Source organism: Hylobates moloch, unplaced genomic scaffold (genome assembly GCF_009828535.3).
Source record: "Hylobates moloch isolate HMO894 unplaced genomic scaffold, HMol_V3 SCAFFOLD_4, whole genome shotgun sequence".
Lineage (NCBI taxonomy): Eukaryota > Metazoa > Chordata > Mammalia > Primates > Hylobatidae > Hylobates > Hylobates moloch.
In genome coordinates, this window is record NW_026652279.1 from 118638895 (window position 1) to 118664535 (window position 25641).

Genomic DNA, 25641 nt, shown 5'->3' on the forward strand with positions numbered 1-25641 from the left:
AAAATATCTAAAGTAGAAGTAAATAAAAATAAATATATCTCTAGATACTATATTGAAACTGAGGCTCAACAAATGAAAAAACTAAAAGATGATATATGAAGAAGACAGATTACCAACTGAGGAGAACAATAGAAGTCAGTATAAGTTTGTTGAATTGTCAACAAAACAATGGAAACAGTTAGGATACATCCAAAGTTCAGATAAGTTGTATACTCATTAAAATTACCTTTCAAGAATAAGAAAAACAACTCATTTTGCAACAAACAGAAAGTGAGGTCATACATTACATGCAAAACCTAGTTATAGCATTTCTGAAAGAAAAAGAATAATGCCAGAGAAAAGCTACAGAAAAGAAATGTATGAATAAATCTAAAACATTGTCCTTAAAAATAATGACAAAAACAATATTTAGTGAGTAGGACAAAAAAGAGAAATATAGCTAAAATGCTGCACAATAATAGCAAATATATGAAGAGAAAGCTTTTGAAGCAGTCCCGTAAACTCTAGTAGTAATTTAAGAATGGGTGATTATTGATTAATTTTAGACTTTGATAAATTTAATCCTCCAAAGGGTAAGACAACAGAAATTCAGGATATAATCTCCAAAAGAATAGAGAGAAAAAAATAAAATGAAGAAAACAATATATCTCAATCAGTATGAAATAAGGCAAGAAAGGCAAGAAAAAGAAGCAAAATATCAAGACTTATAGAAAGCACAAAATAATATTGTAGAAATAACCCAATTTTATGACTAGTGACAATAAATAAAAAGCAAATAAAACCAACAAAATAAAATCTGCAAGATTAGCTATAAGAAATATAGTTATTTACATGAGATTCATATAAAGCTCACACATACAAGGAAGGATTAGAAATAAAATTTTAGGTAAATACAAACAAAAAAACTGAAGTGGTCATATTAGGAAAATACATATTTAACATGAAAAATTATTACCAGGTATAAGTATGTCACTTCAAGTGAAAAAAAGAGAAATACCATGATTTTAAACTTGTGTACATGTAAAAACATAGTTTCGATGTGTTTTTTTTTTTTTTTTTTTTTTGCTAAAAGGAAAAGAAGCTGGTAGAACCATAAGAAAATATTTCCAAATAAACAAAACAGAAAATTTTAACTGAATTCTTTCAAAATTTTTAATATCAGAGAAAAGTAGAAAACATTCAAAAGTCTTGAATAGAAAAATTGACAAGCTTAATCTTATCAGTATATTTAGAATAGCATGAAGCAACTTCAGAATACACATACTTTTTAAATACAAAAGAATCCTTAAATAAAATTGGTCACATGTTAGGCAATCAAACATGTCACAACAAATATCAAAAAGGCAGGCTTTTAAGGACCATATTTCATTACCACAACTTAAAAGGGAAAAAGATAATATATTAATACTACAAATGTTAATATTTCAGGAGACTTGCAGTCCCATATTTTTTTCTGGAAACTCTTAGATGTGTCCCATAAATAGCAAACTTACACTCTGAAGTAACATGAGACCTCCCAGCCCTGAATTTAAAGAGTCCCTGGCCCAGTCCCATCTCGCAGCAGCCTGCTTCCCCTTTCCTTTCAACATGACAGATGATGCTGTGTCCTTCAACAGGGACTTCCTGGCAGGTGGGGTGGTCGCAGCCATCTCTAAGGCAGCAGGAGCACCCATCGGGTGGCTCAAGCTGCTGCTGCAGGTGCAGCATGCCACCAAGGAAATTACCACAGATAAGCAATACAAGCGCATTATAGACTGTGGTCCCTATTCCCAAGGAGGAGAGAGTCCTGTCCTTCTGGCGCGGTAACCTGGCCAATGTCATCAGATACTTTCCCACCCGGGCTCTCCACTTTGCCTTCAAAATAAGTACTAGCAGATCTTCCTGGGTAGTGTGGACAAGAGGACCCACTTTCGGCAGTATGTTGCAAGGAACCTGGCATCAGGCAGTGTGCTGGGGCCACATCCTTGTGTTTTGTGTACCCTCTTGATTTTGTCTGTACCCATCTACCAATGGATGTGGGTAAAGCTGGAGCTGAAAGGGAATTCAGAAGCCTTGGTGACTGTCTGGTTAAGATCTACAAATTTAATAGGATTAAGGGCCTGTACCAAGGCTTTACCATGTCTGTGCAGGGTATTAACATCTACCCAGCTGCCTACTTCAGTATCTGTGACACTGCAAAGGATGCAAAGGGAATGCTTCCAGATTCCAGGAGTACTCACATCATCATCAGCTGGATGATTGCACAGCCTGTCATTGTCATTGCAGGGTTGAATTCCTATCCATTTGACACTGTTCACTGCTAAATGACGATGCAGTCAGGGCACAAAGGAACTGACATCATGTACATAGGCATTTTTTTTTTTTTTTTTTAGATGGAGTCTCTGTCGCCCAGGCTGGAGTGCAGTGGCATGATGTCAGCTTACTGCAACCTCCACCTCCCGGCTTCAAGTGATTCTCCTGCCTTAGCCTCCTAAGCAGCTGGGATTACAGGCGTGAACCACCAAGGCCAGCTAATTTTGTATTTTCAGTAGAGACAGGTTTTCACCATGTTAGCCAGGCTGGTCTCGAGTATACAGGCATTTTTGACTACTGAAGGAAGATTGCTCATGATGAAGGAGGCAAAGATTTTTCAAGGGTTCATGGTCCAGTGTTTTCAGTGGCATGAGTGGTGCTTTTGTGCTTGTCTTGTATCATGAAATCAAGAAGTACACATACGTTGTTTCCTATAATTTTCCCCCTGTGAAGAGGTATGTTGTGTTATATAATATATCAAGAGCATTCTTGATAGACTCATGGCTGTCAATTTATCAGTGGCAACTATTTACTGGTTCAAAATAGAAGCAATAACATTCATCTAACTAGTTTTTGTTTGTTTGTCACCCAGGCTGGAGTGCAGTGGTGAGATCTCAGCTTACTTTAACCTCCACCTCCTGGGTTCCAGCAATTCTCTTGTCTCAGCCTCCTGTGTAGCTGGGACTACAGGTGGCTGCCACCAAGCTGAGCTAATTTTCTTTTGTATTTTTAGTAGAGACAGGGTTTCTACATGTTGGCCAGGCTGGTCTTGAACTCCAGACCTCAAGTGATCTGCCCATCTCAGACTTCTAAAGTGATGGGATTACAGGCATGAGCCACTGTGCCCAGCTACTAGTTTTCTCTTAAAGACATTTTCATGATATGATGATGGGACTCAATTATATTTTTTATTTCATGGATAGGAAGAATCAATATCATGAAAATGGCCATACTGCCCAAAGTAATTTATAGATTCAACGCTATTCCCATTAAACTACCAATGACATTCTTCACAGAATTAGAAAAAAAACTACTTTAAAATTCATATGGAACCAAAAAAGAGCCTGAATAGCCAGGACAATCCTATGCAAAAGGAACCACACTGGAGAAGTCACGCTCCCTGACTTCAATCTGTACTACAAGGCTACAGTAACCAAAACAGCATGATACTGGTACAAAAACAGACGCATAGCCCGATGGAAGAGAATAGTGAACTCAGAAATAAGACTGTACCTACAACCATCTGATCTTCAACAAACCTGACAAAAACAAGCAATGAAGAAAAGACTCCCTATTTAATAAATGGTGCTGGGAGAACTGGTTAGCCATATGCAGAAAATAAAACCTGGACCCCTTCCTTATACCTTATACAAAAATTAACTCAAGATAGATTAAAGACTTAAATGTAAATCCTAAAACTATAAAAACCCTAGAAGAAAATCTAGGCAATACCATTCAGGGCATAGACATTGGCAGAGATTTCATTACTAAAATACCAAAAGGTATTGTAACAAAGGCAAAAATTTAACAAATTGGGTCTAAATAAACTAAAAAGCTTCTGCACAGCAAAAGAAACTATCATCAGAGTGAACAGAAAACCTACAGAATGGGAGAAAATTTTTGCAATCTATCTGACAAAGGTCTAATATCCAGAGTCTACAGGGAACTTAAACAAATTTACAAGGGAAAAACTAGCAACCCCATTAAAAAGTGGGCAAAGGATATGCACAGACACTTTTCAAAAGAAGACATTCATGTGGCTAAGAAACATATGAAAAAAGAAATTTCAAAATCACTGATCGTCAGAGAAATGCAAGTCAAAACCACAATGGGATACCACCTCATGCCACTCAAAATGGTGATTATTAAAAAGTCAGGAAACAATAGATGCTGGTGAGGTTGCAGAGAAAAAGGTATGCTTCTGCACTGTTGGTGGGAATGTAAAATAGTTCAACCATTGTGGAAGATACTATGGGAATTACTCAAAGATCTAGAAGCAGAAATACCATTTGACTCAGCAATCCCATTACTGGCTATATACCCAAAGGAATATAAATCATTCTGTTATAAAGATACCTCCATGCATAAGTTCATGGCCCCACTATTCACAACAGCAAAGACATGGAATCGACCTAAATGCCCATCAGTGATAGACTGGATAAAGAAAATGTGGTACATATACACCATGGAATACTATGCAGCCATAAAAAGGAACAAGATCATGTGTTTGCAGGGACATGGATGGAGCTGGAAGCCATTATTCTTAGCAAACTAATGCAGAAACAGAAAACCAAACACCGCATGTTCTCACTTACAAGTGGGAGCTGAACGATGAGAACACATGGACACATGACAGGGGAACAACACACATTGGGGCCTGTCAGGGGAAAGGGAGGGAGTGCATCAGGAAAAACAGCTAATAGGTGCTGGCCTTAAAACTGCATGATGAGTTGATCTTTGCTACAGACCACCATGGCATGTGTTTACCTATGTAACAAACCTGCACATGTACCCCAGAACTTAAAATAAAAGTTGATTTAAAATAAATAAATAAAAGAAAAAGAATAAAAAGTTAAAAAATATGCATAAATATAAGCATATACTGGATAATTTACAAGTCAGAAATTTGCTCAGTTCTTTTGGCTCAGTTCACTTTAAATCACATTTATGAAGTAATTTCCGTTATTTTTATCATTCACAAGCAGAAAGTAAGATTTGAAAGTTTCAATCAATAACCAGCCAATCATCACACAACTGGAAAGATGGAGAGCTAACAATAAAAATTAGAAAGTTTGGAAAACTTTTATACAGTATTGCGAAGTAAATTATAGCATTTCCACAAATATTTTTCTCCATTATAAATTTTGTGTAGACCTTTTGTTATTTTCAAATGTCCTTTTTGAAACATTTCTGCATGTTTGCCAAATACATAATCATTATTATTTCAGAAGAAGAGAGGAGGCATAGATATTATTTTGTCATTACATTTTTGGTCTTCAGTGGCTACACTGGTTTTTAGATGGTGTTGCAGAACTCTTAAAGCTTTTCAATGACATATTTGAAGAACAGTTCATTTCAAAGTTATTTATGTTAAATTGTCTTGAATAGATATTAAAAAATAATATCTCTCAGAGAACCTAATGAATTTGTGAAAGGGTGATCTAAAATTAAGCAAGCATTCTAAGCGCCTGTGTATGCACGCACATGCACACACACATATATGCACACACACATATTTGTTTCATATCTTACCTTCGTTATAGAAGAGCCTGATTATTCACATTCACAGATAACGCTTGATCATCTTAAGTCTCATTCTGTATAAAAGGATTTGCTGAAAAAAGAGACTGTATAAAAGTCCTGTACTGTATGAAAGAAGTATTGTCAGATATTATTTTATATAATTCACTTTGCAATTTTGCCCAGAAAAACATAATTTTTTCTATTATATATTACAAAAAAGGCAAAAATATTATTAGAAAAAAATAGAAATTTTCAAAACTCACCCTTGTAACTACATAAGTATGGTTTTGTTTTACAAAAAGGTAAAATATAAAATGTACGAATCTCATGAATATGTATTCATAACAATTAGTTATGTGTTTTTTAAAAAATAGCAAAATAAATCCAAAACTGAAAGTTTATGAATGAGAGAATTTTGTCACTTAGGTGAAAAGGTTGATCCATTGCTTATTTCCCAAAAAACTATATAATCCTAGACCACAAACAGGCCAGTATTTATCAGTAGGAGTCTGAAAAATTAATGTGAATTGCAAATACATAGATCTGATATGTTACACTTTCTAAGTGTTTACCAGAGGCCAGAGGGGTATGGAGGAAAGGGAAGATAAGGGTCAAAAGGCCCAAAGCCTCAATTAGACCGAAGAAATAAGGACTTTTTTCTATGAGATCTATTGTACCACATGGAGAATGTGGTAGATAACAACATTGTACATTTCAAAATTGCTAAGAGAGTAAATTTCAAATTTTATCACAACAAAAAGTCATAAATATTTAAGGTGATGGATATGTTAATCAGTTTCATTTAACGATTCGAGATTGTATTAATAAATCAAAACATTGTTTTGTACCCCTTAAAACATAAAATTTAAAAAAATACTCATGGAGATCAAAAGCAAGAACAATGGGGACAAGAACAACAGTGAGAAAATGAGATTGGATGAGCAGGCACCAATATTATAAATAAATAGAAAGGAAAGAGTAGAATATAAAATACAGAAGAGTAATTGATTATTGCATTATTTATTAGATTCATATTTTATACTGCATATTTAGATCATAAGTTACATATTTTACTTTACTAGAAAAGAAAGCTTTGGGGAAACATGTCATAATATTTATTCTATTCTCTGTGTCTACACTTAATTTCAGGATCCTACTGAATTTTATTTATTTATTTATTTCTCTTCTGAGCCAGTTATAAGCAGATTCTGCCTAGTTGGAACTTTCCCTCAAATATATTTCCTTTTATTTTTATTAAGATAGAATATCAATCTTTAAATGTTATCACAATACATGCTGAGAAATAGGAGAAGAGCCTGCCTACAGAAAAGCAGCTCAAATAGGGGTAGCGATCATAAATGTAGTGTGATAGTGTCTGTGGATATTGGATTCGGGCAATAGCTAGTCTAGTAGCTCACCCAATAATTTTTTCTGTATCATTCAGAAAATACAAAGAAGAGGAGATACCACCTTCACCTAGCAGCCTGCACCAAATAACTGCAGCTCAGCTTTTTTAAGATTAATTTTTGTCCAGAAAAACATAAGCCTTTTTCATCAGCATACGTTGGCATTTTCTCTTTTTGTTTTATGGGAGATCCTATCTCTAGATTTGGGAAATCAAACCCAAACAAAATGCAACCAAACCGAACCCAAACAAAACAAAAAGACAGGACCAGAGAGAAAATACAGGTTGGAAATGTCATTACCCGTTTTCTCTACCTAGCTGCATTTGATTCACAGTAAAAATTTCTGTTCCGTTTTGAACATACGTTGACATCTGTCCTGGTTTTCAACAACACTGTGAGTTTTTGTCTGTGTTCTCTGTTTCATACCTGTAGGAAAATTGCACAGGGTCTACTGTAGCTAGCTTTCCAAATGACAACTCTGCATATCTCATTAATATTCATTGTGTGGTTCAATTAAAACTCAGATTTTTTTCCAACAAAACTTATTGGAGACTGGTGTTTCCCAAACTTTGCGCCTAAGTAGTCATGAATTTCACCAGTTAAGGTATTATGTGGGCTTAAGTGATATTGTAAAAATGAATCCAGAAGGGAGTACAGCAATTAAATGATATCAGTCTTTTGACTTGTCAGTGAGCTACTGGCAAGGAACCTCTGAAAGGTATTCTCTAGGCAGTGAACCTGACAGAATAATATTTCAATTTCAACTGTATGCTCTTAACCATTTATGAAAATATGATATAAGATAAAATCTCAATATAAAATGGAAGATTTTATTGGTTATATTTTGGTGTTTCTGTATTCAGATACAAAGTCATCCTATCACAGACAAATAACAATTGGGCTCATAATAAGTCTCTCTCCAATAACATGCTGCTTGCAAACTTTCTTATTCTAGGGAATTGTAAATTGATAATCTGATGGCTTGTCACAGTGCCCTCTCATGTATTATATTTAAGCTGGCAAGCCAAGAATCACTAAGTGATTCCTGTTCTCATTCTAATGATTTTAAAAATATGTACATATTTGTAGACTTAAAAAAATAATGTCTAGAGAATGTAAAAATAGCTAATACTAGAGTAGTATTTATGCACTAAATACGATTTATTTACTTTTTTTTTTTTTTTTGTAGAGATGGAGTTTTGCTATGTGGCCTAGGGTGGACTTAACCCCTTTGACTCAAGCAATCCTCTCACCTCAGCCTGCCCGGTAGCAGGGATTACAGTCTCACACCACCAAGCCTGGCTGAGACACTGTTTCTGAGCCATATATTTTATATTTAATATATATACTAATTCATTTCCCTAAGACGAAGCTAAGGCACAGAGAGGTTATGTAGTATGCCTACATTCACAAAGTTATTAAATATTGAGGACAAAATTCAGCCCAGCAATCTCTTAGGCATCATATGATACTACTCTCATTGCAGTCACACATTGTAATAATCTGGGATGGCTATTGACACTCAAAAGCATACACTTCCCTTTGAATTACTGATTTTGCTAAACTAGAAAATAATAGGAGAGAAGAAAAATCCACCAGAGAAGAAATATTCAAGAAACTGTTAAAAACATGTTTGTAATATTTGCCAAAAAATTTACTATGAATAAGATTTAGTTAACTTTGCCACAAAATATACAGGATAAATGTGCCCAGTTAAATTTGGGCACAGTTAGAGAATGTTTACACTAAATAAAAATTGTTTATCTGAAATTCCATTTTAACTGATATCCTGTGTTTTCATTAGCTAAACATAGCAACTCTAATTTTATGAATTAATAGATATTACAGGTGAGAAAATCCAAATAATTTTAGGTGATTTAAAACATTGATAAATTATACTAGATAGCTTCAACTTTTATAAATTCAAATACTTATAATTTGATTTTTAATCAAATAAAAATAAATATTTAAATCTGCATTTGACTATTGAAAAAATATATACTTGATTCAACATGGCTTAAAACACTGAAAAATGACAGAAATATATGTATATGTAATATAAGTATATGTATATATGTATAAATGTATGTATATTTGTTCATGTGTATGTATGTGTGTTTTTCTGTGCCCCAAACACATAACTGAGCCAAAGAAGTTATGTGTTTCTTCTTTAGCTCACATAACTAAATGAATTTGTGCATAGCAGAAATCAAGAAAATGTTCTAAATGTCAATGGGGCAGACATCAATGTCGTCTGTGCCTCATATCTAGAAACTGAGTTTGGCTCTATTAATATGAGGACACTGAAAGTGCTGCACAGCAGAGAGGAAAGAGCATGAAACATAATAAATGATGTTCTAACTCAATCAGAAAAATGCAAGTTAAGACAGCAATGGAACATGATCTCTGCTCTTGATATTGGAAGAATTTTCATATCTAGCAAAATTAAGTGTTTGGAGGAATGTAGAACGAAAGCAACTCTCGTATACCAAATTAGGAAAATAAGAGCAATTTAGCAATGTCTAATTTCATCAATGAGAGACATACTCTTTCATCAGCAATCTCATTATGGCATAGCAGTACAGCTACAATACTATAATATTTTTGCATAATATCTTTCCTTGGGTAAATGTTTATTTGCTATACTATTTTATAACTTTTTGAATCCCTTAATCATTCAAAAAGAATTATTTAAAATTATAAAAAAAGCTATTTTAAAATAACTATTGGAGAAAAAAATTATCTAAATCTAAGTAAATAAGTTTCCAGATCCAAGGAAAATGAGATGATGGAGCCATTCTGAGGTAAAAAATTATTTCTAATTTAGAATTCTAAACAAACTTTATTCAAAAGTAGAAGTAGTAAAATATATTATTAAATATTATACTACATCATATAAAGTTTATACATTACATATAACATTTTCCAAAAATTTTTCCAGAAACAGGATGACATGAACTATTGAAATAAGGATGTGAAAGTCAATGAAGGGCATGGAAATGAAGAAAACAGGGCATCCAACACAGGAGAGAAGCGAAATAAACCCTGACAATGGAGAGTTAAGGAAAGTCCCACAATAAGATTTGTGTAGTAGGAATACTTAACACTGAGCCAAAGTTAGAGCAAGAATTCAGAGGCTTTGAGAGAGAGGTTTCTAGCAAAAAAAAAGAAAAAATTAATAGATTACATTATGCAATTAACTGTTTAAAATTTGTCAGGACATACGGAGTTCAGTTAGAGAGACAGCATAGAAAAGCAAGCCTCAGATAATTCAGAAAGATTAAAAATTGTGACAGAAAGTCATATACTATAATGGCCCAGCTGTATGCAATATATACATAAATATATTGACGTTGAGTATTATCCAAAAATTGTGTTAAATTTTTGTTAGAATTTAGGCATGGGTTTGCACAATAGAATAAGGAGAAATGCAGTACGTTATATTTAAAATGGGAGAGAAAAGCACAAACTAGTAGAATTTAAAATTCATTAACATTGAATAAATATTGGAAGAATAAATTTAAAAATAAAAATGTTTTTCTTAATGGAATAGAAATTATTATTAAATAGGAATAGACAGAAAATTATCACACTTTGTTATAAACGTGTAATGCTTACTTTTAGTTAATTTTTTTATTTCTGTGGATGTAGGGGTACAAGTGCAGTTACATTACACAGATTTTTTGCATAGTGGTAAAGTCTGGGCTTTTAGTGTACCCATCACCAGAACAGTGTAGATTATATCGGAAAGCTTGTATTTCATCCCTAACCTGCCTCCCACCCTTCCACTTTCTGGAGTTTCCAATGTCTATTTTTCTACTGTCTATGTCCATGTGTACTCATTGTTTAGTTCCCACTTATAACTGAAAACATGCTGCTTTTGATCTTCTGTTTCTGAGTCATTTCACTAAAGATAATGGTCTCCAGTTCTATCCGTGTTGCTGCAAAAGACATGATTTCATTCTTTGTTATGGCTGAGTAGTATCCCATGGTGTGTGTGTGTGTGTGTGTGTGTATACATAGGTATGTGTATATATATATACACACACACACACACATACATACATATGTATACCTATACACACACACACACACACACACACACACATACATATATATTGGCAACAACCACAACACCTAGAAGTATATTTAACCAAGGAGATATGAGACCTCTGAACACTGATGAAAGAAATCATAACTGACGTAAACAAATAGAAAACATCTATGCTCATGGATCAGCAGAGTCAATATCCTTAAAATGACCATACTGCTCAAAGCAACCTACGGATTCAGTGCTATGCCCTTTCAAACTACCATCATCATTCTTTACAGAATTGAAAAAAAAATCCTTAAATTCACCTAAAACCAAAAAAGAGCTCAAACAGTAAAAGCAATTCTGAGCAAAAGAACAAAACCGGAGGCATTACATTGCCTGACTTCAAATTATACTACAGTGCTGCAGTAAACAAAGCAGTGTGGTACTGGCATAAAAAGAAACATATGCTTTGGGGGGCCAAGGTGTGTGGATCACCTAAGGTCAAGAGTTCAAGACCAGCCAGGCCAACATGGTAAAACTCCATCTCTGCTGGAAATACAAAAATTAGCCAGGTGTGGTGGTGTGCATTTTTAATCCCAGCTACTCAGGAGGCTGAGGCAGGAGAATTGCTTGAACCCATGAGGCAGAGGTTGCAATGAGCTGAGATTCTGTCACTGTGCTCCAGCCTGGGCCATAGAGTAATACTCTGTTTCAAAAAAAAAAAAAAGGATCAATGGAACCGAATAGAGATCTCAGAAACAAAGTTACATGCCTACAACCAACAAAGTAGGTCTGGAATATTTAAATGTAACAGTGTGCTTGTATTGCTTTGAAGTGAAGAGGCTTGAATGAATCTAGCAAAATGTTTTCAGAAATTTTACAGAGATTATCATAAAACAATAATATATGAAAGAAATGCAAATTAATGGAGAAATATGATTTTGATAGAAGGATGGTTAATGCTGATTGGCATATTTTTAAAAGTAAACACTGTAACCAAAATAAATAAACAAAAATTATGGTTTCAATATTTATAAGCCTATAAACATGGTGATAGTTATAAAAAGCAAGGTAAAAACTTAAACATGGAATATCAGACACTTGTTCAAACTTGGACAGTTTTAAAAAGATAGTATATTTTGGCAGATGTAGACTTATATATTAGTGGCATCAAAAAATGTTTGAGAATTGTAAAGGCATACACAACATCTTGGTTAACTCTTGGTACAATGGAAGGAAAAGCAATTCTAGGATTTTATAAATCCCATTAATATTTATACTTGATTTTTTCTCATCAAGGTAAATACAAATGATTTTAGAAACATATTTTTACTAAGTCTTTTTAAATAGACAGTTTTGTAGAAGTAACAATTATGTTATTCTCGTACTTCATTTTAAAAATAAGATTTAAATAAATTACATCCTTTCAATAACAGAAATAGTATAAACTAATTTGCAAACAAATTGATATTGATCATATAGATTAACAAAAGTATATGAACACAGTAGTTATGGGCACACTTATTGCTGCTGTTTTCTTTATCTATCTCTGAAGTCCACTTTTTAACAAACATGGTGCTTTCAAAAAATTTTAACCTTTTAATGGGATAAGTTCTAAACTTTCTTATTCCGTTTAGCACAGGTAAGAGAAAACAAATGTATTGATTAAATTCACTAATTGCCAAATTAATTTTATAAATTTGTAGCATTATTCTTTCATCTTATAAAATTCTCATTTACAGGGATTAATTTTATAAAACAGAGTTCAGTAAACAGAAAAGCCATACCCATTATTTACAGGAACAACCCTTTTGTATCATTAACAACATGCTGATATTTTACTTTTAATATTTGTCCTCTTTTCTGCCTTATTTACTTATCTTACTTAAAAATTTGCTAATCTGTGTTGTAGGGATTTAAGACTCTAAGCTGTCTATAGATAGAAGGATTGGAAAGGTGAGAATTATAATATATGTGACATCAGGTAATTCAGCAGACATTATAAATAATCAGGGAAATGTGTCCATGGCTTTTGGAACTATTTTGTGTAACAACCCTTTTTAGAATCTGATAAAAACTATTAAATACCTTTCTAAATACAGATATTCATATATACATAGTTTTGATTCAACTTCAGAAGTTTAGCAAGTTCCTGTAATGCAAATATAGAAGCACTTTCCTGGAATTTTTTTTAGTGAAATTGCTCATGTTAAAAAAAAAAAAAATAGGTTCTTGGTAGTGGTCATTTAAAGACTATTTTTCTCCCAAACAATGGCATTTCAGAATTTTCCAGAATATCCTGCAGCATCACAGAATGCAAATATTACAAAATTTTATGATGCCCCCACACAGAAGCAGAAACCATGGTTTATAGTTGGAAAAAAAAAAAGACATAAATAAAGAATGCTTTGCCCTCAAAAGCCAGAAGACACCAATTGCAAGACAGGGTAGGAATTTATTGAATTGCTATTAACATGGTGTAACAGAGAGAAAAAACAAGTAGGTGAAAGTATAATTTTTTGGTACAGTCTAGTAGAATGCTTGCTATTTAAACATATAACCTGATCCATAATAGAAAATGAAACTACAACTACCAAGAGGGGTAAGATCATGCAGGGCCTCAGGCCCCACATCAGGAAGTACATATTTTATCCACCACAGAATGAATTGCCTACGGCAATAAATACCTTATTTTTATTTATTGTATAAACAGCATTGCCTGAAATAAAAATGTAAAATTAAATTTTCAAAAATAAAATAGATATTTCTGACATGTTTTCAACTCATTTTAAATAATAGAAATAATGAAATCATTAAAATTGTATATTAAAGCTATGTTTTAATTGTTAAGTTACTTTATGCCACCAGGCTATCATTTGGTTTAGCTGTTGTCTTTAGACATTTTAAGTTAGTTTATTATATTATTTAGAAGGTATTTTTATCTAAAACCATGTCATATTTTATACTTCTTTTTATACTGCTTTTTAATATGGTATTCAATTATAAACTTATTAATTTAGATTTTGTTTGTAGGTATTACAATGTTCAGGTGTTAAAAGATCATTCAATTTGGATGGTCTTGGTAGAAAATATTAAAGATTGTCTCTAAAATAATGACTACATCTCAGATATCTTTTTTTTAATTTTTGACCTTAAGTATTTTTAAAACGTCAATATCATTTTGTCCTGTTCTACTGATAGTGTGAAATTATGTCACTAGGTATCAGCTATGGCCTTTAGCTATATTAAGAACATAACCCCATATCCTGCAGTGCATTTTCTTTCGAGTTGTAAGTCTACCTTTACAAAACCACCTTGAATATCCTCTACTTAGTGAAATACATGTGCCTTGAGCTCTAAATTCTCCAAATCCTCTTGTGATGTTAGGTGGTCACCTAACATGGATGTGTTTTGGCTTCCACATGCTGCAAGAATATGTAGATAATCAAGTTCACGTAGGAACTATAAAGAAAAGATACTAAACAATTGTATTGCAGTGTGTATTGCAGTATAGAAATATGACAAAACAAATGAATTACTAAGTTTTTTTATTTTATTCTGGCTTGCTTTCTTATCAATGCATCTTACCAGCATGTTGCTACAGCCTCAAATAGACATGATAATATTTCTGTGCTAGCAAACACTTAAGTAAATAGCAACTTAACAGTTATTTTCCTCACAGAGGCTTAGACCAATATGAGAGGGCAGCAAATGAGAGGTTGCTAGAATGTAAATAAAAGTAAATATTTTGTTGTCTAACCAGGAGGAAACATATTGTAAGTAGCTTCCCATGCCTATCCTTGCCATAAAGTAGAAAGCAAATAAAGACAGATGTACTTGTTTGTTATTTATAAAACAGTGCTCTTTTTTATAAAAGAATAGGTTTTGGATTCATACCAAGATAAGTTTAGAGAACTTCTTTGCCACTCCTTGGTTTTACAAAATTGAGTAAGTTAAGCGGTCTGAGACTTGGCTTCATCATCTATTAAGTGGAGATTCAGATGCTCCACTCAGATAATTGTGAGAATTCAAAATAAGAAAAACATCTAATGCAGTTATTTGCATGTGGTTGGTATCCTCTAAATGGTCGTTTTCATTATCATTGTTTATGCAAACACTTGATTAAAAAATGCCAAGATGGAACCTGTACTAGAGCTAAGAGTATTTGAGAGTGCATATGCAAATATTAAAAAGTGCTTAATAAATATATGTAGTAGTCAGTTTTATACATTTTCTTACATCAAGTAATGAACTTTAATTTCAACATTATATTCTGCTCAACTTTCTATTATCCATCACCTTCCAAAAGACAGTGATTATCAATGCTTGTAACATCTTGCCTACACTTTTTTGACTCTATCTTTGGGTGCTAAGAAAATACTGCAACAATTCCTTTAACTTGGTGAACACAGATTTGGTTAGTATCAGAATCAGATAGGAAGTTCTAACTTTAATATTTTTAACTAGCAGCTTAAAACCTGTCATGTTAGCCCTCAATCACTTTCTTTCCAATATTTGAAGTCCTAATAAACTGATTCCATTTGTAGAATAATTCAATGATTTTTCCCTTCTGTGACAATTGAACTTCTCCATGTTCTCAAGTTCACAAATGTTGCCCTCAAGAGCAACTAGAAGCCTAAAGAGGCTTGTAAATACTTATGGCAAATTTCAGTGACATTGGAGACGACTTCAAAAACAAGTAAGCAGGTTTTTCAGCTCAAGCCTCCTTCTGGACAAAATTGCCTTCTAATACAGTTTCGCTCTGTAATCTGTTCATTCCCTCATGCAAACTGTACCATTCCCAGGATTCTTCACTCATACTTTAACTTGACTCACCACTGAAGTTTTGTAAATATTCATTTAGGATATAATACAATGTGTTTTTGTTATATTTGGACCACGTGGAAGACAAACTAGATTGGAGAAGCTGTTAGACACTTTAAAAATTACATGTTATTTTACTTAAAAAATAACTGGTTGTATTTATAGATAACAAAGATTTCCGAATGAATTTTACATTTTTGTTCTAATTTTTGTATACACAACATTTAAAGAAATTGTATTAGAATTATGAGATCATAATTGTGGTCAAGATGTAGATAGCTTTTGTTCTTCTAGTTGGTTTTTGTTGAACATTACCAAAAAATTCAATATTCAGTGGCGATGGCACAGAGACAAATCCTTTCTATACTCGAAATTTAGAAATTGTTTGAATCAAGACATGGAGAAATATTTTCCTTTTGTGAAACCTATATATATATATTTAATCCTATAAAGTCTATGCTTTCATCCAAAAGGTACAGCTCTTACTCTGTCTTGGGAGAGAGATATCTTCTTTTTAAATTTCCTCCCAGCTTTATGAAGTGTAATTGACATATACAAATTGTATTTATTTAAAGTAAACAAGGTAATGCTGTGATATACATTGTAAATGATTAATACAATCAAGCTGAATAACATATCCATCACCTCACAGTTACCACTTCTTTTGTAGTGAGAGTACTTAGGATCTATTCTCTTAGAAAATTTCATGTATACAACTTTAAGTTAATCTTTAGTATTTTCAGCACAAATATCTGTTTTATTCTTTCTCTCTTTGTCTCTCTCTCTTTCTGTGTCTCTGTGTCTCTCTCTGCCTCCTCTCTCATTCCCTTTTTCTCGGACATGGAGTCCTTGCTGTAATGTTTTGCTGCTGCATTTATTCAGTGTATTTTCTAAACACTCTCTTCTTTTGCTTTTTCCTTGAAAAGAAATATATTTCTTACAGCTGAGTTCTAAAGCATGCAAAAACATCATAAATACAAGGCACTCTTTGCCCTTGGAAAAGTGGAAGGGCTTATGAAGATGTGTCTGGAATAAAAACTTATCTTGAAAATTCCAAATGCTCTTTACAACAAATCTCATAGAGTAATGCATTGCATTATATTGTACTTCCCCAGGAGAAGTAAAATTTATAAAAGTGGCTGCAGCCAGTTCTCTAGAGGATGGCTTCTGGTTTCTGGGAAACTTACCTGTAAGATCTGATAATGTAAGAAATGTAAAATACAAGAATGATTTCCAAATACTGTTCTTCTTTACAAATTTTAATTCTGTAGGATGAAAGGAAAAATGCTTAGTATCTGCTTTAAATTAAGATTCAGGGCCATCTACTGTAGCATTATCACCCTTATGCCCAAGGAGTTTGTAATTTAGCTACATGTTTTAAAAGGTGAAAGATAAGGAAAGTGTTAACAAAAATTATTAACATTATACTTTTTAAAAGGCTTAATCAATAACTGTATAAGCACATATCTATCACCTTTAACCTGAAACTGAGTCAGGGCTGGTTGTATGTCAATTCCTCTCCAAAGCATCCTCTACACCAAAACACAGTGACTTTTAGAAAGATCCATGACTCTATTATCTACTCTTCTAATGCCTATTCTTTACAGGTTTTAGTTCCTCCAATCCCTCATCTCCACCCCTTAATTTTATTGGATTTTACTAATGTACAAATAGATTTTTCAGGGCTATGTGGAGGATTTGGAACAAGGACTAATTAAACAGAAAAAAAGGACCTTTATAACAGCTTTCATCTCCCTTGAATGAGAGGATTAATTTCAACAAATTACAGTTGTCTTAAATATAATCCACATAGGTTTGTTCTACAAGAGTCTTTAATGATGGAACATATTCTTTAGTAAATTTGTACTACCTGTTATTTAGCTGTATTTAAAAATCGTTAAAAAGATTCCTCATGATTCATTGTACATACATTCTAACCTCATATAATTCAAAAAGAAATAATAGCATGTGCTCTAGCCCACAGGTCAAGAATTGGTGTCCATAAAGCAATAATAACTGTCTGGATTTTACTCTTTCTTCTCTGAAACATAATACTTTTTGACCTATGTTAATTCTCCATTATGAATGTGAATGTCTAATTAATTCATCACTGCTCTGCCCCATTGAAGCATCCCATTTATGCCTCTCATGCTTCCTTCAATTCCAAGTCAAGTCTTTCGCCATTAAGCTTTTTAAAAATGAACTCAGCCTTCCGTTTATGGTGTATTTTGAAACAATTTGTATGTGTAACTCTGAACTAGAACCAAATAAATTCTACATTTTGCTGCTATTTTCTTGTAAATATTAATATTATAAATAAACCATATTGGATATTAAGGAGAATTTCCTATTATCAGTACATTAAGTAACTATCGAGGCCCTATATGCTATCAGCAGTTTGTAAAAACCTCATCAGCAGAACTATTCAAAAAAAGGAATAAAGAGAACAGCAAACATGATTTAAGTTTTAAGGTTTAATTTATGTTCAAAGGTATAAGAAATTAAATATGGGAAAAATAGATACAAGTAACTCCAAATATTTGAGCAGTATTTATAATAAAGGAGAAGAGTAATGATTCTAAATTCTGTTATAAATTTGGGGAAAATGAAAATATTATTAAAATTTTCTATTGTTTACTCATAAAAACATTTATTAAGCATATACAGGCATTGGATTGAGTACATTAATTCTACAGAATGGATTCATACGATTAAAAATGTCTTAGTGCAAAAACTGACACATGAGCAGACAATAATCTCCTTGAACTAGGCACCTTAAACCTAATTTTAAAAATAAGATAATTTGAATACAATATAGTACCACCACTAAGGAGTTGTTAATGCTTTCCTCTAATGAAGAAGGCAAAAAAGAAAAATTATATAGATGAACAATGAAAAAAATTTAGAACACAAAAGGGGACTGGGGCACAAGCAAAATGAAATAATAGAATCATTAAGGTCAATATATTTTATTCATATTTCATGTGCCATGCACTATTGTAAACAATAGACATATATTATGGATTATAAGAAAAAAATCTTCCATCTAGTCTACATTCCAAATCCAGTAAAAAGACAGACAATAAACAAATACAGTACATAGAATGTTAAATAGTGGTACATATTGAGAAAATAACTGCAACAGAAGGGGATAGGAAGTTGGGAGAATTAGCTGTAGTTTAAACTTGTGTCCAGGAGCAGTCTAACAGATTAAGTGTCATTTGAAATTGAGATCTGAAGGAGGCAAGAGAGCAGTAAGTCATGAAGATATCTAGGATAAGAAAAGAGGAAATAGGAAATACAAAGATCCCAAAGACAGGGACTCATTGGCCTGTTTTGGAAACAGCGAGAAAGTCAGTGTAGCTTGAAATTATACTAAGGGAAGAGTCATAAGAGAATATATGAGAAAAATTAATGGTTTTTTATCTACTTACCTTATACAGTGAGATTTGATTTATTACAATGAGGAAGATTATAAGATGGAGAGGATTATTGAGAATATTAGCAATTGAGTTTGGACATGTTAGGTTTCTGCCACCCGTTCAACATGCAGTTCTTTTTGGAGGGTGAGGGGACAGACAACTTTAGAAGCAACAAAGACTCTGAAATTTGCAGTGTGATTGCAATGAGAAAGCAGGAAAAGCACATGGCCTGTGGACCCTGACCTGGGCCCCCTACTGTGGGGCTACTGGATTATGTGTAGGTGTTGTGGAGGCCCAGTGCACAGATGCAAGAGAGTTGAGGTCACTGGTCTGTCCTCAGCTCATCCTTCCAACAGTGAGTTCCGAGCACCCAGCATTGTAATAAGACTGGCTAGGAATCCCTGGCAGTGATTAAGAGGACCTGGTCACTCCAGTACACAGTGACTTGCTTAATCCTAATATTTGGTAAGAGGGATAAGCTTTGGAGTTATGAAATCACTTTTACATTCAGGCTTGGATATTAAATTTATTTTTTGTTTTTTTATCCATTCCCCCAAGCATTTGTCTTTTGTCTTATGAACAATCAAATTACACACTTTTAGTTATTTTAAAATGTACAATTAAATTATTATTGATTAGAGTCACCCTGTTGTGCAATTAAATCGCATATATTATTCATTCTAATTTTTTATACCCATTAACTTTCCCCACCTTCCCAACTTCCATCTAAAATTCCCAGCATCTGATAACTATGCTTCAACTTACTATGTCTATGAGTTCAATTAATTTGATTTTAGATACCACAAATAAGTGAGAACATGCAAATGTTTGTCATTCTGTGCCTGGCTTGTTTCATTTAACATAATTATCTCCCGTTCCATCTATGTTGTTTCAAATGACAGGATCTCATTACTTTTTATGGCTGAATAGTACTCCTTGTGTGTGTGTGTATATATACACATGTGTGTGTGTATATATATGTTATATATGTTATATATATGTTTTATATATTATATGTATTTTTATATATATTATGTATATTTTATATATATATATAACATTTTCTTTATCCTTTTATCTGTTGATGGACACTTAGATTGCTTCCAAATCTTAGCTATTGTAAACAGTGCTGCAACAAACATAGGAGTACAGATCTCTTTGATATACTGCTTTCCTTTCTTTTGGGATATGTACCCAGCAGTGGGTTTGCTGGATCATATGGTAGTCCTATTTTTAGCTTTTTTGAGGAACCTCCAAACTGTTCTCCATAGCTGTTGTACTAATTTACATTCCCACCAACAGTGTACAAGGGTTCCTTTTTCTCCACATCCTTGCCAGCATTTGCTATGACTTATCCTTTGGATATAAGCCATTATAACTGGGGAGAGACGATACTTCGTTGTAGTTTTGATTTGCATTTTTCTGATCATCAGTGCTATTGAGCACCTTTTCACATGCCTGTTTGCTATTTGTATGTCTTCTATTGAGTAATGTCTATTCAAATCTTCTGGCATTTTTTGATTGGATTATTAATTGTTTTCCTGTAGAGTTGTTTGGCCTCCTTATATATTCTGGTTATTAATCACTTGCCAGCAAATAGTTTGCAAATATTTTCTCCCATTCTATGGGTTGTCTCTTCACTTTGTTGATTTTATCCTTTTCTGTGCAGAAGCTTTTTAAGTTGATGTGATCCCATTTGTTCATTTTTGCTTTGGTTGTCTGTGCTTGTGGGCCATTGCTCAAGAAATTTTTGAGCAATATATATATAAAGACAAAGATACATATGACATTAAGTAGTAAAACCAATAGTTTATGGAAAATGAGCCTAAAATGTATAATTGTAATGTACTTTGTATTATTAAAGAATAACCCATTCACAAAAAGTATACAAAGTAAATATACTCATGTAATCACTATCTGGATCAAGTTAACACAAAGGTAATATCTATCTTGTCATCTAACACTCTAGATTAGTTTTGCTAGGTTCTAAACTTCATAAAATTAAACATGACTTATGACATGTGTTACTTCTCCGATATGTACAAATAAAGTAAATCTTGGTGTTCGCATATAGCTGTGTTTTGCACAGCATTTTATTGTGTGAATATATCAAAATTGTGTATTGTATGAATACATCAAATTTAATGGCCACTGGGCTTGTTCCAGTTTGGAACTATTGTAAATAATGCTGCTGTGGGTATTCTTCTATGTATCTTTTTGGCCATGTAGGTATGCATTTCTAAGAGGTATACTCCTATTCCCAAGTTGTAGCTATTCATACACTATCAGTTGGTTAGCCTATTATGTTTAGTAAAATTCTTTCTTGGTGAGACTAAAATTCTTAATTATTTGTTTATCTTCTACTCCAGCTTTATTTTCCAAAAGTTCTGTTTATCTTTTTGAGCTTTTGTCTGCAGCTTTTAGAAATTTCACTTTACTTTGAGGGTAAAGTCAAATTAATGAGTCACTCCACTGGGCTTTCCTTTTCCTTGAAGATTGAATCCACAATTTCTCTCTGCCTTAGTATCTTTTGACATCATCACTCAGAATAATTTAAATATATTTTATCTAGCTTTTATAGTTCTCAGTGGAGAGGTTGATTGGTGTAACTAACACTCTTCTTTCTGCATTTCTAAGTTAAAAAAACTCTTTAGTTTTTTTATGATGTTTTTAAATTATATAAAATATTTATATTTATAACAGCTGAATTATATTGTAAATATTATATAACATGTATAATTTATATTATATATTATATAATTTATGTATAAATTATATATAAATTATATTATATTATAAATCTTATAATATTTATATTATAAATCTTATATTTATATTATATTATAAATCTTATAATATTTATATTATTTATATTATATAATATAAATTAAGATAACATCTGAATTATATTATAATTCAGATTTTATAGCCCATCTGAATTGGGCTATAACAATTTTATTTTTTTAAATCATGACCTCCACTGACTATTGCACTCAAGAGGTGAGTGCTCAATGAGCAGAAAATATAAACACCATTCATCACTGAGAGGACCTTGAGCACAGTTCCTTTGTTATTTTCTGAATGTTTGACCTATTTTCTACATTTAATCTTTTGGCTTTTAAATATTGGTGTCATCAAGAAATCCATTCTTAGCTCTTTCATTCCCACTGATAGATACTCCTTGGGTACTTTCATTTCTTCTCGTGAATTTACTCTCTCTCTCTCTCTATCTATTCATCCATCCATCTGTCTGCTTTGACACCTCAAATTTCAATTTCCAACCCAGATTATTTTGCTGACTCTCATCTTTGTTACCAATCTACATGTTCCAAGCAAGTCAAACTCTGTATGTCCAAAATAGAAATAATATATTCTCCAAAAACTTTTTAATGCACTCTTACTATTTAGCAACATGAAAAGCATATTTAGTCCTCTCAACCAAGCAAGAATTCTTTGCCATTGTTGTCTTCAGGTCAGTTACACTCCTTGAATATTAGTAAATCATCCCTCTTCTTACCATGTCTACTTTTTTTACATCATGTGACTTATTAACATTTAACAAAATGACTTATTTTAAATTGAGATATACTCAAATACAGACTTAGAAAGTGACTGGAGAGACCCCAGTCCAATTTCAATTTGTCATCTCTTTTATTGTTGTATCTCTGTAATATTTCAATACTTAAAGGATAACATCTCAAAATGTTATGCTAGGCCTTACATGACATTGCTTCTGCCTTTATTTGCTGTTTCATCTCCTTTAATTCTAGCTCCTAAGTTATGTTCTAAACCTCAGTTCTATTGAGTATATCCAGATACCAAAATTGGCCATGGTCTTTCTCTTGTTTGAGTCTGTCTTTGTTCCTGCTCCCTCATCCTGCATAGTGAATCTCTAATCTGTCTTCGCAGACCTAATTCTATGCCAGGCTGTCTTTCACCTGTGTTACGTGCCGCCCCGCTCCTTATTTATTTGTTTGTTTGTTTTCATTTAATGGCTGTTAAACCTATCAGAAGATCTGTGCTTTGTGCTGAAAATATGAATTAATCTCTATAATTTCCTATTTCTGTTCTTACACCCTTTTCGTTTTGTAAATAATATTGTTTCAACATTTAATGGGTTAAATACAATGATCACTGTACAAATATGATTTAACAAATGGATGAAAAGGTGTCTCTGAACCCACCATGAAAGACAGATAATAAATCCTGTAGAACTGCATTGTTGCCTCTGCTGAAGCTAAATGAATGAGTTGAAATAAGCCAAAAGATGAATATGTAGAAAAGCACTCCTGGCAAATAAAACATCAGGATTAAAGCCAGGGGTCAAGAAGATATTTGGTGTATAATTATAAGCTATTTTGTTTTACTACAGGACAGAGTCTCTGTGCTGTATTATAATATACACTGGCTTTGTGCACAGTTCCTAGTTCATAACTCCAATAGCCCATCTTGCAGTCTTTACTTAGAATGAGGGATGTTTTAGGCTTCAGGGACAGGCCTCAGGAAACAGAATCTCTCCTGCAGTACGTTCACCTGCCCTAAGGCAGGACTCTAATCTTTCCCCATCTTTCTGATTGTGGGTTCTAAGACCCTCCCCAGAAAAAGTCCTCCCTATACCCTGGAGGAAGGAATGCTGATGTCTTGAAGCTTCCATAGAAACCCAGGAAGATTGGGTTCAGAGAGTGTCCAGATGGCTGAACAGTGCAGGTTACTGGAGAGCGACTTCCCTAGGGAGGGCATGGAAGCTTTGCACCTCTTCCCCCATACCTTGCCCTAAGCACCTTTTCATCTGTATCCTTTGTAATATCCTTTATAATAAACTGGCAGACATGTCTTCCTGAGTTTTGTGAGCTGGTCAAGCAAATTAATTAAACCCGAGGGGGCCATGGAAACTCCAACTGGAAACCAGTTGGTCAGAAGTTCCGGAGTCCTGGACTTGTCACTGGTGTCTAAAGTGGAGCAATGTCTGAAGTGGAAACTCCAGCACTTTCTCCAGAATGATGGTGTCAGAGATGGATGGGAGGACATCCAGCTGATGCCTGCTGCTTGGCGTGTGAGGAAAAATCCACACACGTTCTGTCATAGAAGTCTTCTGTGTTGATTGTTGTTGTGGTGTGAGAGCAAAGGAAAGACACAGTTTGCATAAAGTTTTTCTCCTAAAACACTATGTGATTGGAAACGGCAAAATATGAGGCTGAAGAGTAAAGAGACATTCATATAACTTAACTTTATAGTTAGGAATGTGGATTCTATAGTGTCAAATGTACAGAGAAAAAGGCTTTTATGCAAAAAAAAAGTTTTATCAGTTTTTGTCAAGTTTGCATTTTAAATAGACAAGAGCACAGAGGATAAATATGAAGAAACAAGAATATGTTTATATTGAAGAGTTTTAGTGGTCAAGATGGATATTAATGTTTCTGTCAGGAATGACTTGAAATGTGTAGAAACATTCAGTGAGTAACGAGGCATAGCTTGATGATTTTTTAAAAAAGGATATTGTAGCTTAAAGATGGTTCTTGATTTCCAGCTTCAATGATTAGATTAAAAACTTGATGCTACTGAGATAAATAATAGGGAAATAGGATAAGATTAAGAAGGAAAGATGATGAATTTGGAATATGTTGAGCTAGATAGAGATTGCTATTAGCAATACATGTAGACATTTAACTAAAATCTTACTTAAAAATAAAATCTCAAAGAGAAGTCTGGTCAGAGGCAAAGATTTAGAATTTTTTATTATTTGTGTGGAACTTGCATCCATTTGAGTAGGCAAATTCACATAGTTATGGTATACAGAATTATTAAGAGCTGTGAACTCAGGATGAAACTTAGAATACCAAAATATGAGGAAAAGGCAGAGAAAAGGTGTCCTATGAAGGAGACTGAATGGGAATTTTCATACATGTGAAAAGAGAGCTAGGCAGGTACAGTAACAGGAAAGGTAACAAAGGAAAGGGTGTCTGAAAGAAGGGAATCATTAACTATGATGGAACACTGCAAAATGTCCATGAAGATAAAGGTCAAAACATGGCTATTGACTTTGGCAATTACTATGTTATTAGTGTTTTTATTATTACCACTTTAAGAACAATGTAGGGGAAAAACGTCAAGTGTCATTGATTAAAGAGGTTATTTAACATAGAACAACCATAAGATCCAGCAATCCTATTACTGGGTATATAATCAAGGCATATGAAATCAATATTTCAAGGAGATATCTTCTCTACCATGTTTATTACAGTATTATTCACAATAGCCAGGATAGTCAACCTGAAAGTCCAAAGTGAGAGATAACAAAGTGTAAAGTGAAGTTAAGCTAGCTCCTTCAAGACACTTAAATTAGGTTGGATAGAAAGAGAATAGACCACATAGATTGATCTATGATCAAGAAAAGTACTTTTGAGAGGGAAGCCCTTAG

General features: G+C 33.2%; 1 pseudogene; it reads left to right on the forward strand.

Moving 5' to 3' along the window:
- Nucleotides 1–1549: 1549 nt before the first annotated feature.
- On the forward strand, nt 1550–24324 carry LOC116467492 (ADP/ATP translocase 2-like; annotated as a pseudogene).
- The last annotated feature ends 1317 nt before the right edge of the window (nt 24325–25641 follow it).